The sequence below is a fragment of the Pipistrellus hanaki genome, assembly GCF_964339955.1.
Source record: "Pipistrellus hanaki genome assembly, chromosome: 18".
Classification (NCBI taxonomy): domain Eukaryota; kingdom Metazoa; phylum Chordata; class Mammalia; order Chiroptera; family Vespertilionidae; genus Pipistrellus; species Pipistrellus hanaki.
Genome location: NC_140520.1, coordinates 19076537 through 19104375, shown reverse-complemented (window position 1 = coordinate 19104375; position 27839 = coordinate 19076537). Strand labels below are relative to the sequence as shown.

Here is a 27839-nt window from a genome sequence, read left to right as displayed (position 1 = left end):
TCTCCTACTTTGATAGGTGTGATTGATGTCTTTAGGAAAAAAAGATTAGTTTTCCTTACCCCATAGTTAGTGTTATTCCAGGAGATAGAAGCTGGAGCCCTGGAAGAAAGCCTGGCGCCAACGCTTCATCTGGCGTGTGACCTCCACACCCACGAAGCCAGCAGTAATGGGGTATCTCAAATGCAGCCAATCTTCAAGTCTGTGTCCTATTACTGTCATGTCAGCTCAAGACAGAAATCCTTCCATTTTCTCATATTGTAGGCGAGTTCTTTCCAAACGTCCTGCTTATTGTCCCCAAAGCAAAAATATTCCTCACCATGTGAAATACTGCCTGCTTAACTTTTTCCAGTTTTAATTTTTTTCTTCTCTCCTTAGGTTTTGCAAATTCTGCAGTGATGGGAGCCTGCCCAAAGGATATATATATATATATATATATATAACCCCAAAAAAACAATAACTCCCCCAAGAACCGAAGTTTCTTTTTGCAGGCGACATTATTGTTATTTGCGACGGATGGACTGTCAGTCTTTTCCGCCAGCAACAGAAATGCTAATCGGGACCTTTAAAATGATGGAACCAGGAACTCACGCTTCTGTGTTTGCGTGGGCTCATGTTGTCAAGGGTTTGGCCGGGCCTTGTTTTTGTGGGTCCTGCTGGAGATCAGGCCCGTCAGAAACTTTAGCAAAGGAGAGGATGTTGCGCAGACCCAGGCGCTGGTCAACCCCGACCGCATACACCACGGTGGTCCCATAAGGTTACAATGGAGCTGAGACATTTCTCTCGCCAGCCTGTGGCGTCGTAGCCAGCGTGGAATCCTCACTGTCGTAATGTTGTAGCCGACGCACTGGACGTGCTGAACGTGCAAGACGTGCTGGACGTGCTGAACGTGCAGGACACGTGGAACGCGCTGGACGTGCAAGACGTGCGGGACGTGCACGACGTGCTGGATGTGCTGAACGTACAGGACGTGCGGGATGCGTAGGACGTGCTGAACGTGCAGGACGTGCGGGATGTGCAGGTCGTGCTTTACGTTCTGGACGTGCAGTGGGGCGTAGCTGTAGTCATGACAACATAACGTCGCAGCCATTGTAATGTCGAACTTGCGGTAAAGTTGTAGCCCTGGCTCCTTTGTATCCGGAGCAGCGTCTTAGCGGAGGTAAGGGGGTAGCGGCTACAACGTCATAACCGTCATAATGTAGTAGCCCTCTGAAGGTCATGGCCGGTGTAAAGCTGTAGCTGTGGTCGCCTTGTAGCCGTAGTAACGGCATAGATTGAAATTTCTTTTGAGAGCCGAAAACCAAAAACCGACTTCTGTGCTTGGGCCACAAAGTTTCAATCGCACTGTATGTGCAGCCCGCACGTGGTATTTTGTGGAAGGGCCACACTCAAGGGGCCAAAGAGCCGCAGGTGGCTTGCGAGCCGCAGTTTGCCGACCACTGCGTTACTCACAGTTATCGATATAGAATAAGGATATAAAGGAGGAAATCTTTTTGTAATAGATGTACAATGTGTTTGTGTTTTAAGCGAAGTATTATTGCAAGAGAGTCAAAGTTAAATATTTACAAGTGTATAAAGTAAAAAAAAAAAGTTCCAGTAAGCTAATGTTAATTTCCCATTGAAGAAAGGAAAACTTTTTCTATAATGTAGTGGAGCCTAAGTGTGCGGTGTGTATAAAGTCTACCAGACTGTGTGGTAATGTCCCAGGCCTTCACATTCATTCACCGCTCACACACTGATGCACCCAGAGCAACTGCCAGTGCCTTATACAGGTGTGCCATTTTTTTTAATGCTGATATTTTAATGTATCTTTTCTAGTTAGATTTGATACAGAAGTAGTTGCCACGGTGCTGTAATTGCTATATAGAGGAACATGCTGTGCAGGCTTGTAGCCTAGGAGCAATAGGTTTGTGGAGGCTGTTCCATTGAGGCTGTGTAAGTGCACGCTATGATGTTCACACAATGACAGAATCGCCTAATGATGCATTTCTCAGAACATATCCCCGGGGTTAAATGGTGCATGACTATACGTTTTCCACCAAATTGCATTAGCATATGGAACTCCAATTATTGACTTCTTATGGCTTCTGGGCAAAAGTCCAGTTTATAGAAGCAAGGACCGACACACACACACACACTTGAGTTGAGGGTCATTTATTTCTTTATTTTTCTTTATCTTAGAGACGGCTGACACGATCCAGGAATGTAGTCTGACTTTGTAATCTGATGTTGTCCACCTAACACCTCCATTAGGCAGCTCTCAAGCCTTTCATGATATGGGCCATTTCTCATCCCAACTAGAGAGGGAGGAGCAGGCAGGGGGATTACTTGCCAGGGGCAGCAGAACACCTGCCCTTCGTTAAGCACCTGCTGGGTGTCAGGCAGTGGAAGGCGCTATATTTACAATATCTCCTCTGGTAGATAATATCCCCATTTTGCAGATGAGGAAATTGAGGCTTAGTGAGGTTAAGTGACTTGTTCTAAGTCATCTAGAAGCAAGCACACATTAGTGGCTGTTTAATTTGGAAAACAGTCTGGCAGTTCCACAAAAGGTTAGACATATAGTTACCATGTGAGCCACCAATTTGACTCCCAAGAGAAAGAAAACATATGTCCATTTAAAAATGTGTACACCAATGTTCATAGCAGCATTCTTCAAAGTAACCAAGAAGTAGAAGTAACCAAACTATCCATTAACTAATGACTGGATAAATAAGTCTATCCATACAACAGTATAGCATTTGCAGTAAAAAGAAATGAAGTGTTGATACATGCTAAGCCTGAATGACTCTTGAAAACATTATGCTAAGGACAAGAAGTCAGTCACAAAGGATCACATACTGCATGATTCCATTTATATGAAATGTCCAGAATACAGAGAGAATAGATTAGTGGTTGCCCAGGGGATGGGGGGTGAGAGCTTAGGGGAAGTGGAGAGTGACTGCTAATGTTTATAGAGTTTCATTTTTGGGTGATGAAAAATACCCCATAATTGATTCTATCTTGGTTCTAAAAAATAATTGGTTTTAAAATTGACTGTAATAATAGTTATACAGTTCTGTGAACATACTGAAAAACCATTGAATTGTGCATTTTAAATGGGCGAATGGTATGTTATGTAAATTATATCTAAACAATGATATAAAAATTTAGTGGCTACTGTCCACTGCTCTGATGCAGAGAGAGGCAATGCCACTCAGATTGGGGAGTAACTGAGATGCTTCTAATGAGAGCAGCCCAGGCACCAACCATATGGCAGCAGCGCCTGGCTTTTACCACACTTACTGCTAGTAAATGCCTGGCACTGTGCTAACCATCTTACATGCATTTTCTAATTTGATCGTGACACAAACACCATGAGCTCAGGGCTACTTTTACTGCTCGAAGAGGAAATAGGCTTAGAGGCTTAGTAATTTTCTCAAGGTCATGTATCTGATAAGTACTACAGCTGCCTGGTTCTGAGTAGAAGCCTTGGAAATAACTGTTTATTTCTCAAAGCCCCAGCCTTGTATAGCAGTGGCTAAGAGACTAGACTCTGCAGCTCGATGGCTTGGATGTGAGCCAGAATCTGGCCTCTTGGGTCCCGTGTGGATGTGAGCGTGCTGCTGAAACTTGGTACTCCAGTTTCCGCCCTTGTAAAATGGGATAACAGAAAGTATGAAACTCGCAGAGTTGAAGGTAAATGAGATAATATGTGAAAAGCATCTAGGACAGTGCCCTGCAACTAGTAAGTGCTCAATACACGTAAACTATTAGCATGTACAGCCTGTTGGGGGATGGGAGTACGGGAATGAATAAGCCACAGGTTGTGGTTCAGCCGCAGTCTAGTGGGGAAGACAGATGTAGACATAATTGAAATAAGGAGCAATGGTGAAAGCAGGCAGGAGGCCGAGCAGAGGCACGGAGACCGAGTGATTAAAGATCAATGAGGGCCACTCACTCTTGTGGTCCTAGATCTTTGGTCTTTTAGGCCCTGTCACGAGAGTATTTATAGCAGCAGGATTTTCTTCCCTTTCCCTCGGAGTTTCAGGCATGCATAGGAATTATGAAATCTCGTTAGAGTCTCATGATGATGTTTTTTTTCCTGACAGCTTGGTAAAAATTTAACACTTGAAAGGACAGAGCAGAGAGAGTAGAAAAGGCCTTTTATTTGGGCTTCTTGAATAGTTAACATTCTTAATCCTTAGGCTGATGCTAGTCTAGAGTGAAGGTCAGGAGATGAGAAGTCACGAGAGGACAGGGACTGAGGTGTGCTCATACTCGATGACCGTGTTTTCTCACATTCTAAGGGCACTGACATGTTGGAGATTAGTTATTTATGGGTAGGATGAACTGTAAGATTTATGAGGAAATGTGTCTAGGTGTATATGCTATATAATCAGTGAGACCGCTTTTATCACGTGTTCCTTCAGAGGAGTCTATGCTTACAAAGAAGGACCAGGAGGACTTGGAGGGCAATCGGATAGCCCACCCTGGCTGTACCTTACAGTCACCTGTGGAGCTTTTGAAACACACGGCTGCCGGGCTGGACCTCACCCCAGCCCAGTCAAGTCAGAATCTCATTAGCATTTTTCTTTTAAAATAGTCCCCAGGTGCTTCTCATGAGATCCAGAGGCGAAAAGCACTGAGTTAAGGCTTCTATAGATTCGAATGGCCAGAAGTTAATAACTATGGGTCTTGCCCAAAAGAATTGTGGACTCGTGTCAGCCACACTTTAGGTTTCCAGGGTCATTTCAGAGAGACCTCTCTGAGCTTAGACTGAAGACATCCCGGCATAGGAGCAGGGGGAATGTTGTAAGGTTGGTTGCAAAGGCAGGGCAGCTTTAGAAATTAGAACAGGCACTGGTGTTTCAACTCTTTCATTGTTATAATTTTGAGATTTCCCAAAGCCAGAGACTGGGTACCAAGGGAAGGGTGTGGGGGAGTTGAAGGGTACCCAGGAATTCTGGGGCCACAGACCTTGTCTCACTGAAGGTGCTGGGCTGGGTCAGCAGAGGGCCCAGTTGCCTGTAGTGAAGGTTGCCATGCCCCCGAGAGCTGGCTTCTCCAGCAGTGCTGGCTGCGGCACTGCACCTGGGGACTCTCACTGTCACCCTCCAGCAAGCCCATTATGATGATCAAAGAGTTGCTGGAGAGTGGTAAGAGTCTCCGGAGAGTTTGTGGAGTGTGACCGTGACCATGGGAGCCTATTTCATCTTGCCTTGCACCACACTGCTGAGGGGACGTTCATTTGTGTTTGCAGCAGGACGAGGGCATCAGTCAGCCACATAGCTCTGAGCACTGTTCTAGTTAGAAACCAGCGTCTCAGAAAAGATATCTGAAGTTTCTGTGGGCAGCCTGTCTCCTCCAGAATCTAAACTCTGTCTTGGCGAAGGATGTTGTTGGGGCCCACACTGAGTTTGGGGAGACCAGGGAAAATGTAGGTCCATGGAAAGAACGCTTTCATTGAACCTGAATCAGGAGATAAGGATTAGCCACATAAACTCTTCTCTAAAATGCATTTGAGCGAACAAGTTGAACACTTATTGCTGCTGCCTACCTCTTTCTCCAAAATCTTTCTGCAATCTTCAGCCAACCCACCCTGTCCTCTCTCTCCCTCTCTCCTTCCCAACGAATCCATCTCAACCGTATGCATTTGATAGAAGCTCACACAGGCACATTTATTATTGATCAGCTTCTTTATCTTGGACAGCATGTCACAAATAGTCAATACTATAGCTCTTGAAGGTAGTTTCACAGATTTAAGATGAAGAAACAATATCCATATAGTTTCAGATTCAAGAAAGTGGGTTAGCCTGCCAGTAAAAAACAAACAAAACAAACACACAAAAACATAAGACTGCTGGAGAGCAGAATTTTACTCACTGGAGCTGGCTAGGATCTAGATATGAAATGTTTGATTTATAGTTTCTATTTCACTCTGATAGAAAACTCTGCTTACCCTTATTGGAAGGTCGAATATGTTGGGTTCTTTTGCTACGGTAGCTGTTAAAATTTATTTTACATTCAAGGAAAGGGGTGCTTGCTATTCACCATGTTCCCATCTTAATTATGATTTTTCCTGGCATCATTTTTAATAGGAATAACCTAAGGCCTGCAAGAAGTGATTTTCCCTAATCAGTTCTTAAGCCTACCTCCCCCCTCCAACTTAGTGCGATAGCTGTAGCTACACAGATGAAATGAAATGGAGAACTAAGCAATTGCCTGGCGAATCTGAACAGTGTAGTCAGCAGTCAATTAGAATATTTCAATTACGAAAATTCTTCCTTGTCCCTTCTTCTTTTGCTCTACGAATTACCACCTTAACTCTTGCTACTCTGTCTGCCCTGTGTTAAAGCTCTTTCATCTTCTGCCTCTGCTGCCCCAGAGCCCTCGGTACCAGATAACCCGGGCTCCTCTGCCCACCTGGCTTGCACCTCCACTCCTCTCCCTGTAGAGGCCACAGTCGTCCTCTCCCAGTTGAGTGAGCAGAGACTTGAGCACCCTCTCTGTTAGGCTGATCTATGCACTCTCACATCATTTCCCAGAGGCGAACCCTTATTCCCTTGGCCTCTCAGAACGTGGGCCTGGCTTCTAGAACTTTCCTCATACTGAGATTGTTGTTGCACACCCGTCAGCTCCTGAGACGCTTTTACCAATAGAAACATTGCTTGCTTTTGCCAGCTTCTGTGACTAGGGACTGACTGATGGCTAGCCCTAGCCTAATGTGAGGATAGGACCTGCTCCCAGGAACAGAACTCACATATATGTGTATGTGTGTGTGTGTGTGTGTGTGTGTATGCATACATACACACACACACACACACACACACACACACAGGGGCCTTCTGAGCCCACCTGTGTCCCCCTGTCAGTTGGGACCTCCAAGGACTTCCTCTTCATCACCTGGTCAAGCACTTGTCTGCATCTTTATTACAAATAGCCAATCCCAAATTTGGTTGATTCTCTGCCATCAGCAAGGTAATTATAGGCCTTAAACATTTCTCCTCAGGTATTGCTAGATTATGTGCCACCATACAAGATATTTATTTATTTATTTATTGACATGTATTCATTTAATACATGTTTATTGAGCACCTAGTATGTGCCAGGCCCTCTGTCAGCTACTGGGCATTTAGTGTTAAACAATATCTGCTTCTGACCCTTTAGGAATATGTATTAGTTTCCTAGGGCTGCTGTAACAAAGTACTACAAACTGGGTGGTTTAAACAATAGAAATTGGTGTCTCACAGACCTGGAAGCTGGAAATCTAAAATCAGATGCTGGCAGGGTTGGTTTCTCATGTGGGCTGTGAGGAGGAATCTTCTCCAGGCACCTTTCCTAGTTTGCTAAAGGCCATCTTCTCCCAGTGTCTTCACATCGTCTTCCTTCCATGCATGTCTATGTCTGTGTCCAATTTCCCCCTTTTTATAAGGACACCAATGTTATTGGATTAAAACCCACTCTGCTCCAGTATGAGTTCATCATAACTAATTATGTCTTCAATGACCTCATTTCCAAATAAGGTTACCCTCTGAGATGCTGGGGACTAGGACTTAGACGTATTACTTCAACCCATAACAGTTTGCACGATTTTCTGGGGCAGTAGACAATGAGAGCCATACATAAATGTTCACTGTATATCTACAGGGAAGAGTAGTTCCCTTTCCTTCCCTTTTCAGGACAGACACAGCCTCAAGACAGCTGATATTTATCAAGTGATAACTATGTACCATAAACTATTTCTTGAGCACTTACTATGTGTTAAACACTATTTAGTCACTTATATGTGTTGGCACAATCCTATGAAGACACTGAGGCACAGAGAGTGTGAATAACAGCCCAACTTCACATGGTCAGGGGAGAGAAGCAGATCAAGTATATTTTGTTCTAATTGAATTGCTTACACCTTCTCTCCCCCCCTCGGCTATTGAGGATGTCTCGGCTATTGAGGATGTCTCCGTTGTTTTATATTTATTTATATTTATTTTATTTTTAACATTTCTTTATTGATTAAGGTATCACTTATTTGTCCTCATCCCCCCCATTCCCATCCCAAACTCCTCTCCACTCATGCCCCCACCCCCTTGTTGTCCGTGACCAGTGGTTAGGCTTATATGCATGCATACAAATCCTTTGGTTGGTCTCTCCCCCTAATCCCCCCCTCCCCTACCTTCCCTCTGAGGTTTGACAGTCTGATCAATGCTTCTCTCTGTCTCCGGGTCTGTTTTTGTTCATCAGTTTATGTTGTTCATCATTTCCCCTAGATGAGTGAGATCATGTGATATTAGAAGTACACTTATAAGAACTGAAAATGAGACAAGCAATAATAGTTATGCTGAGAGGCAAATGAATCCATCTGTAGTGAGTTTCTTTCAGGGCCAACAGTTCTTTTGAGTCCCAATTTCAATGTCAAACAGTTCCTTATGTGTACATGTCAGCAATGATATTTCAGTTCTGGATGGTGGACAAATGGTGAAATGCAGGTCCGACCCTCTTTGGTTTGGTCCTGGGCAACCCGCAGAGTCGCACAGCTGCTGACTGCTAGTATGGCAAGGCGTCCTCAGGGTCTTCCATCTCTGGTCTGTTTCTCTTCGTTCTTCATGGCAGGAGTAGTCCTGTCAGTTCCTCTCTGTTGCAGGAATCCACATGGTTTTGGAGTTGTTTTCTGAAAATATACAAAGATATTCTTGACCAAAAGTTAAGAAAGGAATCTTTTCTATAACTTTGACTTGGGATCTTTTTTCATTTTTTGCCCTAATGATTTTCCTTTGGCTTGTTTTGACATCATGTGTCTCCCTTGTTTTAGATTCTGCTCTTTACAGGGCACTGCTCACAGAGACTGCTCCGTGAGGAAGGTCTCCGGGTCAGGCAGTGCAGAAAGCCCGATAGCTGCAGGATTTGAATCCTGGTGGTCAGAACCCCTACCCCTACGTGTTTTTAAAATAGACGCCCATCTATCTCAGTCCGACTTACTGCCTTTGCTGCATTTTTAAAATATAATTCTCTTAGTCATTTGCAAGCTTGCTTACTGTCTATCTCTGTGATAGAGTGTAAGTCCCATGAAGGCAGTGACTGGTATCTGTGGTGACTAGCACTTTGCCTGGCCCAGAGAGATATTCCAGAAGTACCTTTGGGTAAATTAAATTTGCTACAGATAAAGTAGATTTTGTTGGGGAAGATTTTGTTATTTTTTTTAAAACAGTGCAGGGCACAAAATGACTCTAGGAACTCATGTTAAATAATTGAGTAAGAATGAGACATTTAGAGCATCATTGCTGGTCCCCAGCACAGCTGTGGAAGACTCTGAGGATGTCACACTCTGCCTCTAAGTCTTATTACTGCCGTTATTGATAATTATTATCCGAAGTGTAGCTCTAACAGTGTAGCCACAGGTTTCAATTTCACTTAAGTATTGACTTCCCACCCTGGGCCCCATCAGCATTTTTTTTCTCCTGATAGCAGCCGGCTCTCACTGCTTGTGAGAACAGGCTGTATATTCAGGGAAATTTTGATGAACAGTGTGTGTGTGTGTGTGTGTGTGTGTGTGTGTGTGTAATTCACAGATACTCTGTGCACTGCTGAGGTATTGGAGCACAGAAGATGGGACTAGCAGTTGGAAAGCCTGTATTCTCACGGGCATATAATTTATGTTGAGATTGGTGTCCTCATTTGGAAAAAGGGGCAAATGACAGACCATTGCAGGACTCAATTAAGATAATGCACAGAAAAGTGCTTCTGGTCCAGCACACAGACTGTAAAGAATCACCTGGGACCAGCAGGGCAGGACAAGGGCATTGGTATCTGACAGTCCCAGGCACAGGTCCCAATTCTACTACTCATTAGCCGTGACTATAGTTATTAAAAAAAATCTCTGCACTTCAGTGTTGTCATCTGTGAAATGGGGAGAAGAACAACAACCTGGCATGTCACATGGGTTAAAGGGAATGGTATTTGAGAAGCTCTTGGCAACTGATAGGTTCAGTATTTTCCCCATCGATCTTTGTCACTTAACCATATAATGCATTGTATCTATTTCCTATTGCTGTCATAGTATATCTACACCTTCAGTGGCTGAAACAATACAAATCACAGATTCGTAGGTCAGAAATTCAGCTGAAACAATATAAATCTGTGATCTCATAGATTCATAGGTCAGATTTCCAGAGAAATCCGTTTCTTTACCTGTGTCACAAGGCTGAAATCAAGGTGTGTTGGCAGGCTCTGGGCAAAATTTGCTTCTAGGCTCTTTCAGGTTGTCTGCAAATTGAGTCCCATGTGGTTGTAGGTGGCTGGGGAGTTGTCCTCAGCCTCTAAAGCTGTCCGCATTGCTTGGATGGTGGCCCCCTTCCCTCCTCCATCTTCAAAGAGTCCCTCTCACATCGCATCACTCTGATTTACACTTCTGCCTTCCTCTTCCCCCTTTATTTTTATTTTTTTAAATTTTTATTTTTTAAATATATTTTTATTGATTTTTTTACAGAGAGAAAGAGAGAGGGATAGAGAGTTAGAAACATCGATGAGAATCATCAATCAACTGCCTCTTGCACACCCCCCACTAGGATGTGCCCGCAACCAATGTACATGCTCTTGACCGGAATCGAACCTGGGACCTTTCAGTCCGCAGACCGACGCTCTATCCACTGAACCAAACTGGATTTGGCCTCTTCCCCCTTTAAGGGCCCATGTGATTATGCATTGGGCCCCCCCCGGATAATCCACTGTTTTATCTTAAAATCAGTAACCTTAATTTCACCTGCCAGGCTCCTTTGGCCAGGTAACCATTTTGTGCCACTGTAACACAGGTTTCAGGGATAGGAACATGGACATCTTTGGGTATTATTATTCTTTGTATCATAGCCATATGTTGGTATCCTATGGTTTTATATGTTGTGTCAACAAAATGTAGTACTCAAAGTACCGTATTTTCCGGCGTATCAGATGACCCCCTAATTTTACAGTTAAAACATAGGTTTAGGCCTATATTCGCTGTATAAGACTACCCCCCACTTCAAAGAAAAGACTTACTTTGCCGTCAAGATCTGCAGGTAATTTTTGTGCAATTTTGGTCTTTTGCCCCCGATTTTCGATTGACTTTTTTTTCGTTTCAAAAGTCGTCTTATATACCGGAAAATACAGGTAAGTACTTAGCTCAGTGCCTGGCATCGAGCAAGCTCTTGTCTAATATTAATTTCTGTTTTTGGTATTTATAAGTAGAGAACAAGATGTCTTTTGTTTTATCCACAGGTCCTAGCAAATCTACCTGTTTTAGAATCATCTTTGATACCCATCTTCAGTTCCCACCCCTTGCCCACCAGGCTGGTTATTGAACCATAGTACTTCCTTGTTTAATTGTCCACATCTCTTCCACCAGACACTGAGCTTTAAAAAAAACTTTAAATTGATTTTAGAGAGGGAGAAAGAGGAAGAGGGAGAGTAGAGTGTCTCACACATAGTAGGTGCTCAATAAATGTTTATTGAATAAGTGAATGATGAGAAAATCTCTTGCATGCTTAAAATAATTGATCAAATAATTACTGGCTGGAATGCATCCCTTAAACAACATAAAAATTAAAATATTTATTTGAGAATGGGAAAATGTATGCACATAGATGCTGCAATTTCTAAAAGAATTGTCTTCACACAGAGGTTCTTGAACTATAAATGTCTGTGAATTGTCTAGGCTCAGGTCATGTGGAGGGAATCTTCTGTAATTGCTGCTGACTTCTGATAACTATTGCATTTGAAATTTATTGAATGATTTTGTCATTTTTTTTCCTGAATGTATCAGGGTACAAATAAACACAGTATTGAATATTGAAACAAAGCCACATTAGCTTGTCTTCTCATTTGCTTACTTACTGGGACTACTTATATCTAAGAGTAAAATTGTATCTTAGTGTTATTTCTCTTGGAAATTCACAAGTAGCTCTTCCTTCTGTCTCCCCCAACTCCTCCACATGTCGAATGGTCATTTTCTATCCTTTTTGTGAAGTGTCCTATCATGGTCAAATAAGAGCAGTGTTCACAGGGTGGTAAATTTAGAGTTGCTATTTGTTTTCTGTATTTTAAAATTTTGTCTGTTGTGATTTGACAACCTGCCCACGTTGACTCCAGATCAGCTAGGAGGCTGGCTCCCCTTGCCTGAACCAGACAGAATCTTGTCACAGCTGTTTTGAGCTTGGCTGGTCCTTTTGCAATAATTGCTCCCACTCAGGGACTTCAGTCTTTTGGTATTTATTTTTAGGTTCAATATAGCCTCCATTATTGTAAAGGAACAGTTTTATTATCTGAAACAAGCAACCACAAATGAAAAATTGGGGCCAAATCACAGGCCTCAGGGCCCAGATGAGGAATAAAGAAAAAAATATTTATAGCTGTAAGTGCTTTCTTTGCAGTTTTCCTTCTGTCTATTGGGCTGGGACACATTTTTTACCATCTCAGGCCAGTGATTAGGCATCAGATTATGTCTTGATGTTACAAATGTGCTGCCCTCTATTGGAAGTTTGGGAATCCTAATTTCTTTTGGATTCATCTCTCCATTTTGGAATCAGAATCTAGCTCATTTGTAAGGTTCATATGCCATTCACCAGTTTTAGTGCAGCCTATTCTCAGTGGCCACCTCTGGTTGACCTCCCTTGCATAATTACTTTCAATTTAGCAAATATTTATAGAGCACCCAGTGTGTGCCAGACATCATGATAGATACACAGATGTCTGAGACATGGTTCCTGAATTCAAGAAGCTCAGTAACTGGTAAGGGAGACAGACACAAGCAAAGAAGTAGAAAGGAAAGCTGGCTCCATAAAGTTCTACAACTCTAAAGAATGTAAGTGCTATGTGGGCAGAGGCAGCCAAGGAGAGTTAGAAGTTAATCATGAAGCAATTGTCGGTTTAATGCCTGGTGTGTGTTACGTTTTCCATATGGATGATAAGTGTGATTTTGAGAAGGTAATGTAATTAGAACATGGGGGGGTCAGGAAAGGCTGCCCAGAAAGGGATGCAGCCAGAACATCAGCAGCATCTGCCTGTCTTATACTCTGAGCATTGCTAGAACCACGGGGGCTGACTTCAGCTGCAGCACAGTGGGTGGCAGCATGGTCAGGAGCATTGTACTAGTGGAGTGTCCAGCAAGACCTCGCCCATTAACAGCCTACAAGAGACTGATAATTTGCCGAACGTTATTGAGCCTATACATGTGGTGGCCCAGCTTGCTGAGTATGGAGAGTGGGTATTAGGGACCCATCTGCACCAGCCACCTTACTCCCTTGCCTATCTTAGAGCTCTTGCTCCAGTATGATCCCTCTCAGGGAATTCACTCCTCCACAGAGTCTCTGAAGAAAGCAAAGTTTTAACTTCATTGAGGCAAGCTCTGTAGTAAGGCCCATAAGGGCTTCCTTGACCTGGGCCTGACTATCATCCCTGTGTTCTCTCCCAGAAGCCCACCTTCCTTTGACTAATCCAGGCTGCTAATTAATTTCTGCTCACACCTCCATGCCTTTGACTGCCTTTCCCTCTGCTTAGAATGATTCTCACAGAATGTGTGGGAGGTGTTTGGGGGTGGGGAGAGTCTAAGGGAAGAAGACAAGTGAATTGATGATTACAATAGCCTAGGTGAAAGATAGGATGCCCTGAATGTAGCAATTAGGAATGGAGAGAAAGAATCAGATGAAATGGGCATTTAAGAATTTCAGAATCTACAAGATTTGATGACCAATTAGATATAGTGGATGATAAAGAAAGATTCTGTGATACCCCGAGGGTTTAGGCTTGGATTGGATTTTTTATAATTACCTGTATCCCTTAGAGAGATCTGTCAATGCAAGCTACAAACCAACATTCCATGTAATTAACTTTTACTTTTAACATAGTCAAAGTTATATTTTAACAAAGAAAAATGTGAATTGATTTAATGTCTAGGCAATGTTACCTTCCATTTTTGATACTCTGAGTCATTAATTTTTAAATATAAAAACAATAAAAAATTGTACTTAATAGAGTGAGTGTCATGAACTGTGTGAATGTACAGAGGATTATGATGGTATTTTGTTGTTCATAGTAATTTTTATTATACTAGCTACCCTTGTACAGTATTTTTTAAATGTTTTTAATCTTTATTGTTGAGAGTATTACAGATACCTCCTCCATTTGCCCCCATTGCCCTCCATCCAGTTCCTACCCTGCCCCAGGCCTTTACTATCCTATTGTCTGTGTCCATGGAATATTAATAGTTAAAGTTTAGAATTGGTGTGTTCTAATTTTTATATGCACAATATAGATTTTAAAGAAAATACATTATAATAACTAGAAAAAACAGTCCTAGTGATTAGGTTAAGGACTTTGGATATAGGCTTGGGTTCTTTTCACCACCACTGAGAAAAAGTGGGAGATATTTCCAACGTTGCTTATGTTTAGAATGCTGGCATTTTCTTTGCTACTCCGTAGACCCTGGAAAGAAAGGATGTTTCTTTAGTGTAGCTCTGGTATGTTTTCATCTTTTAGTGTTTAAAATAGTCTCTTGCCTGCAATAGTGACATTTCCAGAGTAGCTTAGGTTCCAATCACTGAATTAAAAAGCAGAACCAAGCTGTCTAGGGTTATGTGAATGATGCATAATGTCACATCTTAACTACTAATGCAGCATAGAGGAAAGGCTTTCAGTCTGACATCGAATTAATCTTTAAGAAAAAAAAAAATCAGTATTTTTTGAGGGTAGTAAATGCAGGTTCTGTTCACAAATATTTCTGATTTTCTTCCCTCTAAACACATGTAGGACTGAACTTCCTGATCTGCAGCATAAAATAGTTGTCATATGACTGACTTCAGCCAATGAGATGTAAGCAGAAATGTCACGCCTCATCTCGGGGTGCAGGTTGGTGAAAGTCAGTGCATGATTTGTCAATGCCCTTTCCCTTGTCTTGGTGACCAGTGGTGCTCCAGATGGTGGAGGCTCTGTTAGTTTTCATTCCTGAGTGAGGCAGTGGGGGGAGGGAGAAGGAGTTCCAAGTAGATTCACAACCTTTATTTTGTTAAGCAACTAAGATTTAGGGGTGTGTTTGTCATAAAGCCCATTCTGACTATAGATGTATTTTTCTATCTTTTGATTTTCTTAACATTTTCTTTTCTCTAGCTTACTTTATTGTAAGAATACCGTATATAATACAAATAACATACAAAATATGTGTTTAATTGACTTTATATTATCAGGAAGGCTTCTTATCAACAGTATGCTGTTAATGGCTATGCATTTTTGGGGAGTCAAAAGTTTTACGTGGAATTTTAACTGTGTGGGCTTTGGTGCTCCTAAACCCCACGTTGTTCCTGGGTCACTTGTATTTTATTTCTTTCTCTCAGGTATATTAAAATTCAAAAATTGAGATCACATTATATATAACTAGAGGCCCAGTGCACAAATTCGTGCACCAGTGGGGGGGAGGGGGTCCCTCAGCCTGGCCTGCAGCATTGGGACAGATCAGCTCTCTAAATCCCTCGAGGGGTCCTGGATTGCAAGAGGGAACAGGCCAGGCTGAGGGACCTCACTGGTACACAGACAGGGCTGGGGAGAGATGTGGGAGGTTGGACAGCCGGGGTGAGACTCTAGGGCAGGGGTCCTCAAACTTTTTAAAGTGGGGGCCAGATCACGGTCCCTCAGAGAGCTGGAGGGCCGGACTATATGAACTACTAATTCCTACTGTAACACCTCGACTGCGCTCACTGCCCAAAAAACCTGGCGGGCCGGATCAGACTCCTCTGCGGGCCGCATGTGGCCCGCGGGCTGTAGTTTGAAGACCCCTGCTCTAGGGCATGTCTTGCCTGCCTCATTCAGTCCTGAATGGCTGGACCACAGCATACCTACTGGTTAACCTACTGGTCGGAGTGTCTTTTCCCTGGTGGTTAGTGCAAATCATAGCAACTGGTTGACTGGCCAACTTTTTGCCCCCTGATGGTTAGTGTACATCATAGTGAGTGGTTGAATGGCCTTAGCATATCATTAGCATATTACGTTTTGATTGGTTGAACGGCCGACCGGGAAACCCTCGGATGGTGGCTGCTCAGCTGACACCCGAGGCATAGGCAAGCCTCAGATAGCGGCTGCCTACTGGTCCAGGGCCACCTGAGGCTCAGGTAACCAGAGATGGCCGAGGTTTATGCTGCTGGCAGTGGCAGCACCAGAGGTTTGATGGGGTGTCACCTTCCCCTGATCACCAGGTCACCTCCTGCCCCTGAGGGCTCCTGGACTGTGAGAGGGGGCAGGCCAGGCTGAGGGACCCCCTGTATAATTTATAACTAATAATATTTTACTTTTGTACTTATTCTGTTTTTTGTTTTTGTTTTTTTTTTTAATATATTTTATTGATTTTTCACAGAGAGGAAGAGAGAGGGATAGAGAGTTAGAAACATCGATGAGAGAGAATCATCGATCAGCTGCCTCTTGCACACCCCCTACTGGGGATGCGCCCGCAACCAAGGTACATGCCCTTGACCGGAATCGAACCCGGGACCTTTCAGTCCCCAGGCTGACTAACATCCCAAATAATACATTTGTGCCCATCTTTGCTGGGATGGCTGCTACGTCCTTAGAGTAAATCCTAGAAGGGGAATTACAGGGCCAATGAGTATGCATATTTTTAAGACTTTTGCTACATATTAGTAAATTGCACAGGAGAAAGGTGGTACCAATTAACACTTCAGCAAAGAGGGATGGGCCATCTCATCATCCCTGCTGAGTATTAGAATTCCTTTTAATCTCTGTTAATTTAATAGGTGAAAATGTTATCTTGTTGTTTTATATTTGTAATGCTTTGATTACAAGTGACGTGGAACATTTATTTCATATGTTTATGAGCCATTTGCATGTTTCTTTCTGGGAATTATCCAAGTGGGTTTTCAGGCCCCTAAATACCAAACAGGAAGCCACACAGGGAGCCAGCACCCGGATTCTGTTGCCACGGAGCCTCAGCAGGCGTTTTTGAAGTGTGTGTTGAATAGCCTTCTCGTATTCCCTCTCATCTTCCTTGTTTTGATTATTTTCTCTCCAGTCATCTCCCTCCACAGCCTGTTTCTCCCTCAAGCTCTGGTTTCCTTCCAAGTATTTTATTGTATCAGGTGGCAGTCATAAGCTGAACCTGAAATTTTGGAGAAAAAGGGATGAATGTGATCAAAGCTAGTTCTGAGCGGAACAGCATTATTGTGGAAAAATTCATGAAGTGTCCTTTATGGAGGTTTCCTCCCTACCAGGTGTTCTGTTCCCATGGCGAAGAGGCAGTGGACACATCTCTTGGAGGATCAGTGATTCTGAGCGTGGTTGGCTTCCAGGGTTTTAGATTTGAATCTACCGTAGGTGGTGATGAAGCTTCAATTACTCTTCTCGGGAATTTCTTATTTCACAGACATTTGTCTATTTGGTGCATTTAAGAAGGAAGAAGAAAGAATTAAACTTCCCCAAAGTGAGTGCTACTTTTGAGCTAGTGTGAGGTAAAAGACAGATTGAAATGGAACCAGAGGGACCTGCCCTTCACCCTCCATCTTCATCGGAGTTGGAAGCTCACATTGGTATGTCAGGCAGCAGCTGGCAGGCTCTTTTATCATCGTTAATTGTCCACTGAGTTGTCACAAGGAGAGATGAGAATTCAGGTTTAATTACATCTGTATCATCTCTGATAAAGTTCAGGAGATTCTGATGCTGCAAAACAGGCATGGGCCAGTGATGTGCCAGCATGCTTGGGAAGCAGCAACCATGTATATCATTGGGGGCAAATGCACATTAACCGAATCCCAAGGGAAGCAAGGCTTATTGAGGCTGAGCACCTCTCATGAGATATGGTGAAGGGGTCAAGGGAAGGGAGGCTGCTAACAGCACTATGCTGGTTAAGGCTAACTTGATTTGTTCAGGGGAATTTGCTTGTTTTTTGGACAATAACCTACTGCCAGACAAGGAGCAAAGAAATCCATTTGGCTTTATTTTTTAATTTTTAAATATATTTTATTGATTTTTTACAGAGAGGAAGGGATAGGGATAGAGAGTTAGAAACATCAATGGGAGAGAAACATCGATCAGCTGCCTCCTGCACACCTCCTACTAGGGATGTGCTCTCAACCAAGGTATATGCCCTTGACCAGCATCGAACCTGGACCCTTCAGTCTGCAGGCCAGTGCTCTATCCACTGAGCCAAACCAGGTAGGGCTCCATTTGGTTTTAGATAAAACAGTAACACTCTCACTTCCATTGATTTTATGAAACAGGTCTCTTCGGATGCCCTCTGATTTTATTGGTGCAGAGTGAGGCTTAGTGACAGTGAAGCTGGCTTTTGCTAAAATGAGAACTAAAGTACAGCTTAACAGAAATGGCAAGAGGCAGGTGACATGGGAGATAAGAGTATTAGTAGCTTATTTCATTGTTTTCTGAAAGTGCTAAGAGCTTTCATCACACTTATGGCAATGGTCCTCTTGCCCAGTTTAGCCCTCAAGGTCTCCTTCTGATCTTCTCTCCACCCTTGATGTGTATATACATGTGTAAACATGTTGAGAAGTCAGGTAGTCACTTCTGCTCATCTCCCACTGCCTCTCTAAGTCCACTCTGTGGGACCAATGCTTCTTCTGTCCCCCCAATGAAATACAGACAGGCCCTGTGACATTCATGTCCAAGCTAGAGTAACACATGATATGTTACTTCATATCATGCAGTGTCATCTTAGCGTGGTAGTTAATATACCTGGTCCTATGTTATTGTTAAAACTATTGTTTTAAAATAAGTTCTCCTTTCTGCCAGTTCAGGCTTATTTCTGGCAGGAAGCTATGGTCATAGAAAGGGGTATTTGTTCAGTTCACAGGCTTTCTTCCCTCCTTTCCTCACCAGCTCCTCTCATCCTCCTTCCACATTCCACTAACTCTTGGGTTCTGATTAGGGGGTCACATATTCTGGGTTACTCAGGCTGGTCCCAGCTGCCTGTTGCCTTTACCAAGTTATTAACAGTTCTCTTTAGTATCAGTTTCTTCAGAGAAATAGAACCAACAGGCCCAAGGCAATTAGGATACCAGGTAATCCTATTGCTCTTATAATACCTAAATATTGAATATTTAAAAGGTGAGCAGGCTTAAAATTTATAATGGAGAGAAAATGTCCCTTCAAGCCATTAAAGAGTGTGAGGAATCCTAAACCTTTGAAATATTGTTGGAAAAGTTTGAAGAATTCATACCTCAAAAGATCCTGGGTTACCTTCATAAATATGTAGAGCTTAGAATAATAAAATGTGGGCTAATTCAGAGGTCCATTTAGGGAGGTGTCCAGAGAGATAGTATAATTAAAATAACTGGTTTCATAGCCAATTTGGAATTCTGTCTCCAGGAAAATGGTTGCTGTGAGATATTCACAGACAACCTCAAGAAAATGAGCCTGAAGAAGAAATAGGCTTAGGTGGTTAAGAGGTCAGATTCTGGAGTGAAAGTGAACAGATTCTAATTCTGCCTACATAATTTATGATCTAGGAGGCCTTAGGATACAGGTAGAACTTTTATCTGCCTTAATGTTCTCACCATAAATTGGTACTTGACTCACAGGAAGTTGTGAGAACACTAGCAGTGACCTTGGTACACAGTAAGTGCTCAATAAGTATCCTAATAGATAAAAACGCAGGGTCCATAACATCCACAATGGCCAGAGGCTTGACCAACTGGAAGTACCCAGTACTGATTGCCTGGGATGCAGGAGCCCAGACCCAGCAGTAACTGCTGAGGGGGCTGTGAATCAGGCCCAGAGAAAGGCTTGGAGAGAGAAAAGCAGGGTTTGATTTATAGTCTTCATGGCAACTGTTGATCAGCACTTGCCTCTTTCTTTCGTTCTGGGCCTGGCCAGCAGCCACACCTCTCTTTCTCTCTGGTTGCCATTGGAGCTGTTGATCAGCCCTGCCTCTTGGATCAGGCCCATTGATAGGTCCAGGGATGCTGACTGGCATAGAAACCAATCAATCAGAACCAAATTTGGGTGAAGTGCAAGGAGCCAGTGGCTGCCTAGGAGACAGAGCTTTTGATGCTGACTGGCATAGAAACTGAACAATCAGAACCTATTCTAGGTGAGCTGCAAATGCAGAACCTAAGTTGGGGCTAAGAAGGGGTTTTAAGGGCAACAGCTGTTTGGTGTAAGAAAGCGGTTCAGTTTTTAAATGACTGGTTTGGCAGTATAGTGCATATGGCTGGCTATCAGTCCAGATATAGGGATTATGTATTTTTGTTTGCCAAGAGCATCCCCCCCCCCCCCATTTAAGCAATCCTATCATATATAATCTATACTACTAATTGGACCGGATCGACCGGCCATCTTCCAGATGTCTGACTTCTTCCAAGACAAAGCCGTGGTGCTGGGGGCTGAGGCAGATGCTGTTAGGGGCAATCAGGTTGACAGGGAAGGGCAGTTGGGGGCAAGATCAGGCCAGCAGGGGAGGGCAGTTGGGGTGACCAGGACTGCAGGGGAGGGCAGTTAGGGGCAATCTGGCCAGAAGGGGAGTAGTTAGGGGTGATCGGGCCAGCAGGGGAGGGCGGTTGGGAGTGCCAGGCCTGCAGGGGAGGACAGGTAGGGCTGACTATCCCATGGCTCCTCTGATTCGTAGGGTCTTTTTGGTGTCTACCACCAGTCTTCAGCTGATGAGCAAGGATGCAGAGTGAGGATGATTATGTGGAATATGTCATATGTTATATCCAGCTTGGAAAGCGGCATTCATCATTTATCCTCATATTCCTTTGGCCAGAATTTGGTCACATGGCCTCAACTTAACTGCAAGGGAAGCTAGAAAATGTAGGTTTTCCCATGTTGGGAAAAAGGGGCCAGAAAGCATCTAGTTTGCCTCTGCTGCATAACTTTTGTTGATGTGAAATTACATGGAGATTTATGTAAGGCTTTATAAGTTGTGGTTTGTAACAAGGGATGTTGAGAGACTTGGCCACTAGATCAAGGAAAAGCTTTTTTATTTTTAAACATAACTGTGTAATTAAAAAAAATATATATATATTATTGATATTTTTTACAGAGAGGAAGAGAGAGTTAGAAACATCTATGAGAGAGAAACATTGATCAGCTGCCTCCTGCACACCCCCTACTGGGGATGTGCCCGCAACCAAAGATACATGCCCTTGACCAGAATCGAACCTGGGACCTTTCAGTTTGCAGCCGACACTCTATCCACTGAGCTATACCGGCTAGGGCATAACTGTGTAATTTTTTAAAAATGTTTTTATTGATTTTAAAGAGGAAGGGACAGGGAAAGATAGAAACATCAATGATGAGAGAGAATCATTGATTGACTGCCTGCTGCACGCCTCTTACTGGGAGGATTGAGCCTGCAACCTGGGCATGTGCTCCTGGCCAGAATCAAACCTGAGACCCTTTAGTCCACAGGCGGGCGCTTTATCCACTGAGCCAAATCAGCTGCTAGGGCAAGGAAAAGCTTTTTGTACTTCAAAAAGCATTAATCTGCATAGCAGTGAGGACCTCTTTGGCAGGATGGACCCTGATCCATTGGGTAGGTGGAACTTAGGTCCAGATGCTGAGGAAGTGGCAGATATCATCCATGTTAGATATTATCATAACACGGAGACCCTTCCTAATGAACTCCTGAGAACACTGAAACCACTTTCCTCTGGCTCATCCAATTTAACGTGATGTTAACTTGATACTCTGTGTCTCCTCTCTAGAACTTCTCTTAACATGCTTCAGTTTTTTACAGCTCAATTTGGAGTAACAAAATGTCCTGTATTCATCCATCAGAGACTGAGTATCTATTATGAAAAGACAATAAGACTGATTTTGGTTATATTTTCAGTTAGTAAGGTGGCTTTATAAAGGGGTAGAAACTTTCAGTTCATAAAACAATGTATTCAATAATTGTGATTTGTACAAGTATAATGTCCTAAAGTAATAATCATACCATATGGCTGCCAGCTTCTCCTCTCAGTGATTAGCCCCATGAGAAAATGGGCAAATATGGTGGAGTGTTGTGTTGAACAAATTTGAGAGGAAGAATTCAAGACTTGCCCTCACAGAATTTTCCAATGCCAGTGGGTTGCATGATGTGTGATTTGGTATTTTTTTGGTCAAGTTTGGATTGTCTGTGATTCTTAACATCTCCATTCCTTTATTTCTCCATCTTAGTCAATAAATGAGACCAGGTAATCACTGTAGTTCACTTTAGCTCTTACAGTGATCATTTGTTCTTTCTGTCCTCTGGCACACTTAAGGAATGGCTTTCCCTACTTCTTCCTTGCCCTGGTATGAGCCCAAGAGAAAGAAAAAGCAATTTAATTTTAATGTTATCTGAAGTCAGACATAATTAGGAAGACAAATCTGCTGGAAAAAAATATGCACTCTAACGCCAAATACTATGGTGTTGGCAGGCAGATCAAGCACCAACCTAATGCATTAACTGTGCTCTATGAGCCTTTCACTGAAGATAATAGTTATATTTCAGGAGGGCATGATGTGACTCATGGTATTTCTAAATTCTCAAGAGTAACAAGCCATGAAAAAAACAAGATTTATCTGTATGCATGAGTTCTCAAAATCATCCTTTGATTTTTCATGGTAGGAAGAGTGTCAGAGAGCCAGGCACTGTTATCAAAGGGCCATCTAGGATGTTGAAAATACAGATTTCTGAGCCCTACCCCACACTTATTAAGTTCAGATTTCTGGGGATAGAACCCAATAATCTGAATTTCTGACAAACTCCCCCTTTTGAGAACTTGTTAAAAGTTTGGCAACCATTAAGTCATCAAATCACAGAACTGCTCTCATATGTAGAAGGAGAATAGTAACACTTGCAGCTTGTCACACAGAGCGGTTAACTCAGGTGAAAAGAAAATAATCAGCCCAAAGGCCTTTGCCAAATGAAAATCCTCCTGCAGATATAAGCCTGTGATGTTACTGTTAGCGGTAAAATTGTAGACAGACAACCACGTTTTGTGCTTGCATTTTCTTGAAAATGTCTCATGTTCCCCTCCCTGCAGGAGCTTGGGCACAGAGGCATATTAGAGTGTGTTGCATTTATTCTGGACCTCCTGCTTTAGTTGAATTTTTATCAACTGTAGCAGCTCCCAAGTCCACATAGAGTTAACTATATGCAAGGTTCCATTTGTGCACTTACAGATTTTAAAGGGGACAAGCACAGTGTTCTCTTCTGTTGATCAGGGACACAAACAAAGCTGTTAGCTCTAGGTCTAGGGAAAGGAGAAAAAAAATCACTTTTCATATTGTGCAGCCAACCTTAAATCAGGTCAGTCTCTCCTTCATTGCTGGCTAATATCCAAGTCACAGTGAAAAGCTGATGTTTTTTGTTTAGAATGGTTTTATTGCAGTGTTTATAAACCAAGACTCCTTGAAATTTTCATTAGGAGGATCATACAGTTCACCTCTTGTCCTGCTCTTTTCCTTTCTCCTGGAATAGTTGAGTGATTTTGAAAATTCTTGCTAGTTTAATTGATTAGTAAGGAGAGTTATTTTTGAAAGTCACCTTTGACAAAGCATAACTGGAATTGACATGCAGTCAAAACTCTATGACCTTGGCTTATACAGCACAGGGGAGATGAACATGACCTTCATTATATCTTTGAATGTGTAAGAAAGTAAACGACCATTTATGAATTCAGTGCCAGCACTTTGACAGGCACATTTGACCTGTTATGCCATTGAATTCTAATAATTAATAATCCTGTGACATAGGTATTATCACTATATTTACAGGCAAGGAAACTGGGGCTCAAAGTGATTAACTTGGTGGTGCTGGGATTAATTCTGTGTAATAATTCACAGCAAATTACAAGCCCAACCCAGTTCAAGGGAAGGGAAGAGCAGCTCCCTTTGATGGGAGGAGCTGAACAGTCAAATTGAAAAGTGCTTGTACAGAAGGAGGAATAAAGAAGCCTTGTGACCATTTTTGCAGTGTACTGTGTTATGCAACCTCCTAAAGCCTATGGACAATTCAGGTCAGTAAGAAAGAGGAAGTGGCACTTTCAAAACCCAAGAATCTGTTTTATATAACAACCAGAGGCCTGGTGCACAGATTGGTGCACATTGAAAGTAAATTAAAAGGTGGCCGATGGGGTAGGACTGAGCGAGACCAGCCAGACACACCCTGGAGCCAATCTACTGTGGTCCCTCCCCAACCAGCTATACCTGGGGCAGCGCTGGGGCTTGAAGGGCATCTGTGGAGTGAGCAGGGTCCCTTCAGCAGGTGGGGTTCTTTGGCCTGTGCTGTGGGAATCGGGCCGAAACTGACCCCTCTGGCATTTCCTGAGGGACCCTAGAGTGGTGAGTGGGCAGAGCAGTCAAAGTTGCTGTCACTTGGCAGCTACTGTGTTGAGTGTCTGCCCCTTGGTGGTGATTGTGTATCATAGCTGCCAGCTGGTTGGCTGGTTGGTTAGGCTTTTATATACATAGATATTCTAGAGGCCCAGTGCATGAAAATTCATGCATTGGAGAGGGTGTCCCTCAGCCCAGCCTGCCCCCTCTCACAGTCTGGGAGTTCTCAGGGGTAGTAAGTGACCCAGTAATCAGGGGAAGGGGATACCCTATCACACCTCTGCTGCTGCCACTGCCGACAGCACAAGCCTTGGCTGGCACTGGTTACTTAAGGCTCAGGTGGCCCTGGGTGGCTGGGCAGCCTACATCCGAGGCTTTCCTGTACCTTGGGCCAGTCTTGGACAGCTTGGGGGCTGAGGAGACTTAGGGACTCTGGAGGCAGGTGCACAGAGTGGCCGGGCCCACCCAGGGGGCGGGCCCTGACTTGGGTCATGCCTGCTGCTCTGGCAGGGCTGAGGGAACTGGGCGCCACCATCTTGTGGCTGTGGGTCACCATTTTTGAGGCTGGAGCAGTCAATTAGCATATTTTCTCCTTATTGGCTGTGGGTGCCCCCATCTTTGCAATGGTGAGAGGGTCAATTAGCATATTCCCTCTTTATTAGATAGGATAAAGAGTATGGCCTGATTTCTGGCAAGTTTGGCCATATGGAATATCACATGCATGAAAAAAAGCTAAGAAAATGCTATCACAAAGCCTGTATATGTGACTGAAAGGAAGGCCTGCAACTCCTCACATGCCCTACTGGAATAGTGGGGAATAGCTTGGATGGAAGGGGAACACTTATTCCTTTATGCTGCAAAAAACATAGGGCATGTGTCAAAACCTGATTTATATTCATTCATTGATTTACTTGAGAAATAAGTAGAGTGCCTGTCAAGAGGTTGAAGTGATGATCTTTGGACTCTAGTCAAGGCTCTTGATGTGTCTAAGGCTATTAACACCCACCTCTGAAATGGGTTACTTGGGGAGCACAGGAAGCACTCTGGACAAACCGCATTTGGGCCAACTTTGGAGTAAATTTAGTGGTTCTGGTAGAGGCCTGACTTGTGGAAAGGTTCCCACGTGCTGAGCTGGGGACCACCAGGAGTGCCATCTGGACCAGAGTGAACAGGGAACAGGGCCTCTCTGACTTTTTCAGACCAACTAAATGAAGCAGATTCACTTCAGTCAGTGCCACCCAAATCAACAAATAGTTACCAAGCACTTTCTATGCTCCAGTCACTATTTTGCGTGCTGAGCACACAGGGCTAAATAAGGTCTGGGCCTTGCTTCAGAGGTATTCACAGTCCCAAAATAAGCCCACAAACCAATTCTTACCATTCATTATGCTAAATATTATGATTATGTCAAAGAGGATGTGTATAGGAAGCACCAGAGAAGAAAACTGAATTTAGCTTGTGGGTCTGGAAGGATTTCCTAGGAGAAGTGGGAAAGCTGCCTATAGTCAGGGGGAACAGCACATGCAAAGACCCAGAAACAAGGACAGCTAGAACAGAGTCTGGATGTATGAGAGATAAAGGCTAGAAATGAACTTGTAGAGCAAGGTAGGAGCCTGAGGGAAGTGACTTGATTGCTTTTGTTTTTAGGAGTCAGAACTATGGAGAAGGAATTCATGGGGGAAAACAGGCTGTTTTGAGAGGTAATTATGGGAATCTAGGCCAACAATAATGAGGGCCCCCAACAATAATGAGGGTCCCCAAGTCAGGACTGGAGAAGAGGACATTTCAAGGAAACATTGTCACTAGATGTGGATTAACTGGATGGTGCACTGGGGAAATCCAAGGTGGTGGCCAGATTTTGAACAGTGGGTGGCTGGTGAGCCATTGTCTGACACAGGGAACATGGGAGGAAGGGCAGGTTGGAGTTGGGCCATGCTAAATTTGGCTGAAAACATGTTGTGTTGGAGGACCCATGAGATATCTAGCCTAACAAAGTGTGCCCTAAAGACTTCAGGACAGTTTTCTGGATTGTTCCAATTCCTATCTCCTCCCTCTCCTTGCCTTCTTTCACCCTTGCCTCCCCACAAAAACCAAATCTACAAACCAAAACAGTTAAAAATGCATTTGAAACAGTTTCTGTGTTCATATGGAGTATGGGGCACGTCTACCAGCACAATACCTATATGGGTATAGTGCATCGTCTGACACATTCTCTAAATAACTATTTATACAAATGTTGTCAAACAGTAGGATGAGCCCACTTACCTTTATGCACATCCTGAGCAGTGGAGGGATGGGTTGGTCTGTAAAACACCCAGCATCTGTTCCCAGACCTAAGAGCTATTACATACTTTTAAAGTTGCAGAGCAGGAAAGTTAAAGTTACTTCCTTTGACTTTATAAAATTGCACAATTTACCGAGTACAATTCTAATTTGTATCTCACAATAATCCTTTCAGGTTAAAGGATTATTATGTGGAAAGATAATATGAATTATGTTTAATTGATAAAGAAATTGAGGCTCAGAAAGCTTGTTATTTATACACTGTGGTAGATCAGAAATAAGAACCTGGGTCCCCTTCTCCAAGTCCAGTGTTCTCTCTGTCCCAGTATCTTGTTCCTCCTTTGGGAAGAGAGCCAAGAAATGGGCCAGCTCTACAGGGCCTGGCGTCAGAGCCTCTAAGCAAGCATGACATCATCTGGCTTAGGGGACATCAGCTTCCCCCAGGGAGTGAGCCTTCTGCATTGTGTCCCGGTCCTTTCACTGGGGAGAGTGCTGCTGTGGCATTTGTCACTGGGCCCTTTTTTGAGGTTGTCTGGTTAAAGTGGAATCACTAAAGTTCTTCTGGGGCCACTAATTTTTATTATATAATTATACATATATGAGAGTTGTCTACTTTTATGCATAAGTATTAATTTTCCTGCTGTATCATATTTCTCTGTAGCTAGTGAAACTCAAGTACCATCACTAAACCAAGGACCAAATTTCATGTCTGAAACTGACATAGTGGGTGTGCAGGTTGCCAGCTCTTTGCTTACAGCTTAGATCAGCATGGCCAGAGATTGGCAGAGGGGAGGACAGAGTAAAAATATCTTTCCTTGGTAACTTGCTTGAAGTGCCTCAGTGTGCCACTAGCCCCCTACTAGTCACAACTGGTTTCCTTTCTACATCAATCAACATCCTAACAGCCTATGGACAACTTAGGAGTTTTCTATAAATACTGAAGGTATTTGATTATGAGAGAACAATAAAGGGCTCATGAGTGGTTCTCAGCCCCCTGAGTTCCTCTGTGACCTTTGGTAGCACAGCCAGGCTTAAGGCAGCAGAGAGGGTCTGCAAAGAGAAAGATTCCCTTGGGTGAAAATCCCAAGTCTTGCCTGGGTCTAGTCTCCTGGAGTGCTGCCTCCGCCTTAAAGCTTAACCAGGAATAGGACTTCTGAGTTGGTTATGCTTGTAGGTGTCCTCAAAGAGAGACGAAAAATGAAGGTGTGCTTATATGTACGTGCTTTGGGGGAAGGGATGGGGAATTGTACTGCAGGTAGGTGACTGATCACTCCAGTTTGCCTTGGACAGAGGGGTTT

General features: G+C 43.3%; 1 protein-coding gene across 9 annotated transcripts in view; it reads left to right on the top strand.

Moving 5' to 3' along the window:
• Positions 1–27839, top strand: part of SEC16B (SEC16 homolog B, endoplasmic reticulum export factor) — a 230130-nt gene that overhangs the window by 79475 nt on the left and 122816 nt on the right. For 8 of the 9 annotated variants that reach the window (XM_084865216.1, XM_084865211.1, XM_084865214.1 and 5 more), the window contains one exon: positions 376–1321. The exons of the other annotated variant lie outside the window; for it this stretch is intronic. The gene's annotated coding sequence lies outside the window, so the exon portion shown is untranslated. Of the gene's footprint in view, positions 1–375; positions 1322–27839 lie in introns of those variants that run through there. 9 annotated transcript variants of the gene reach the window in all.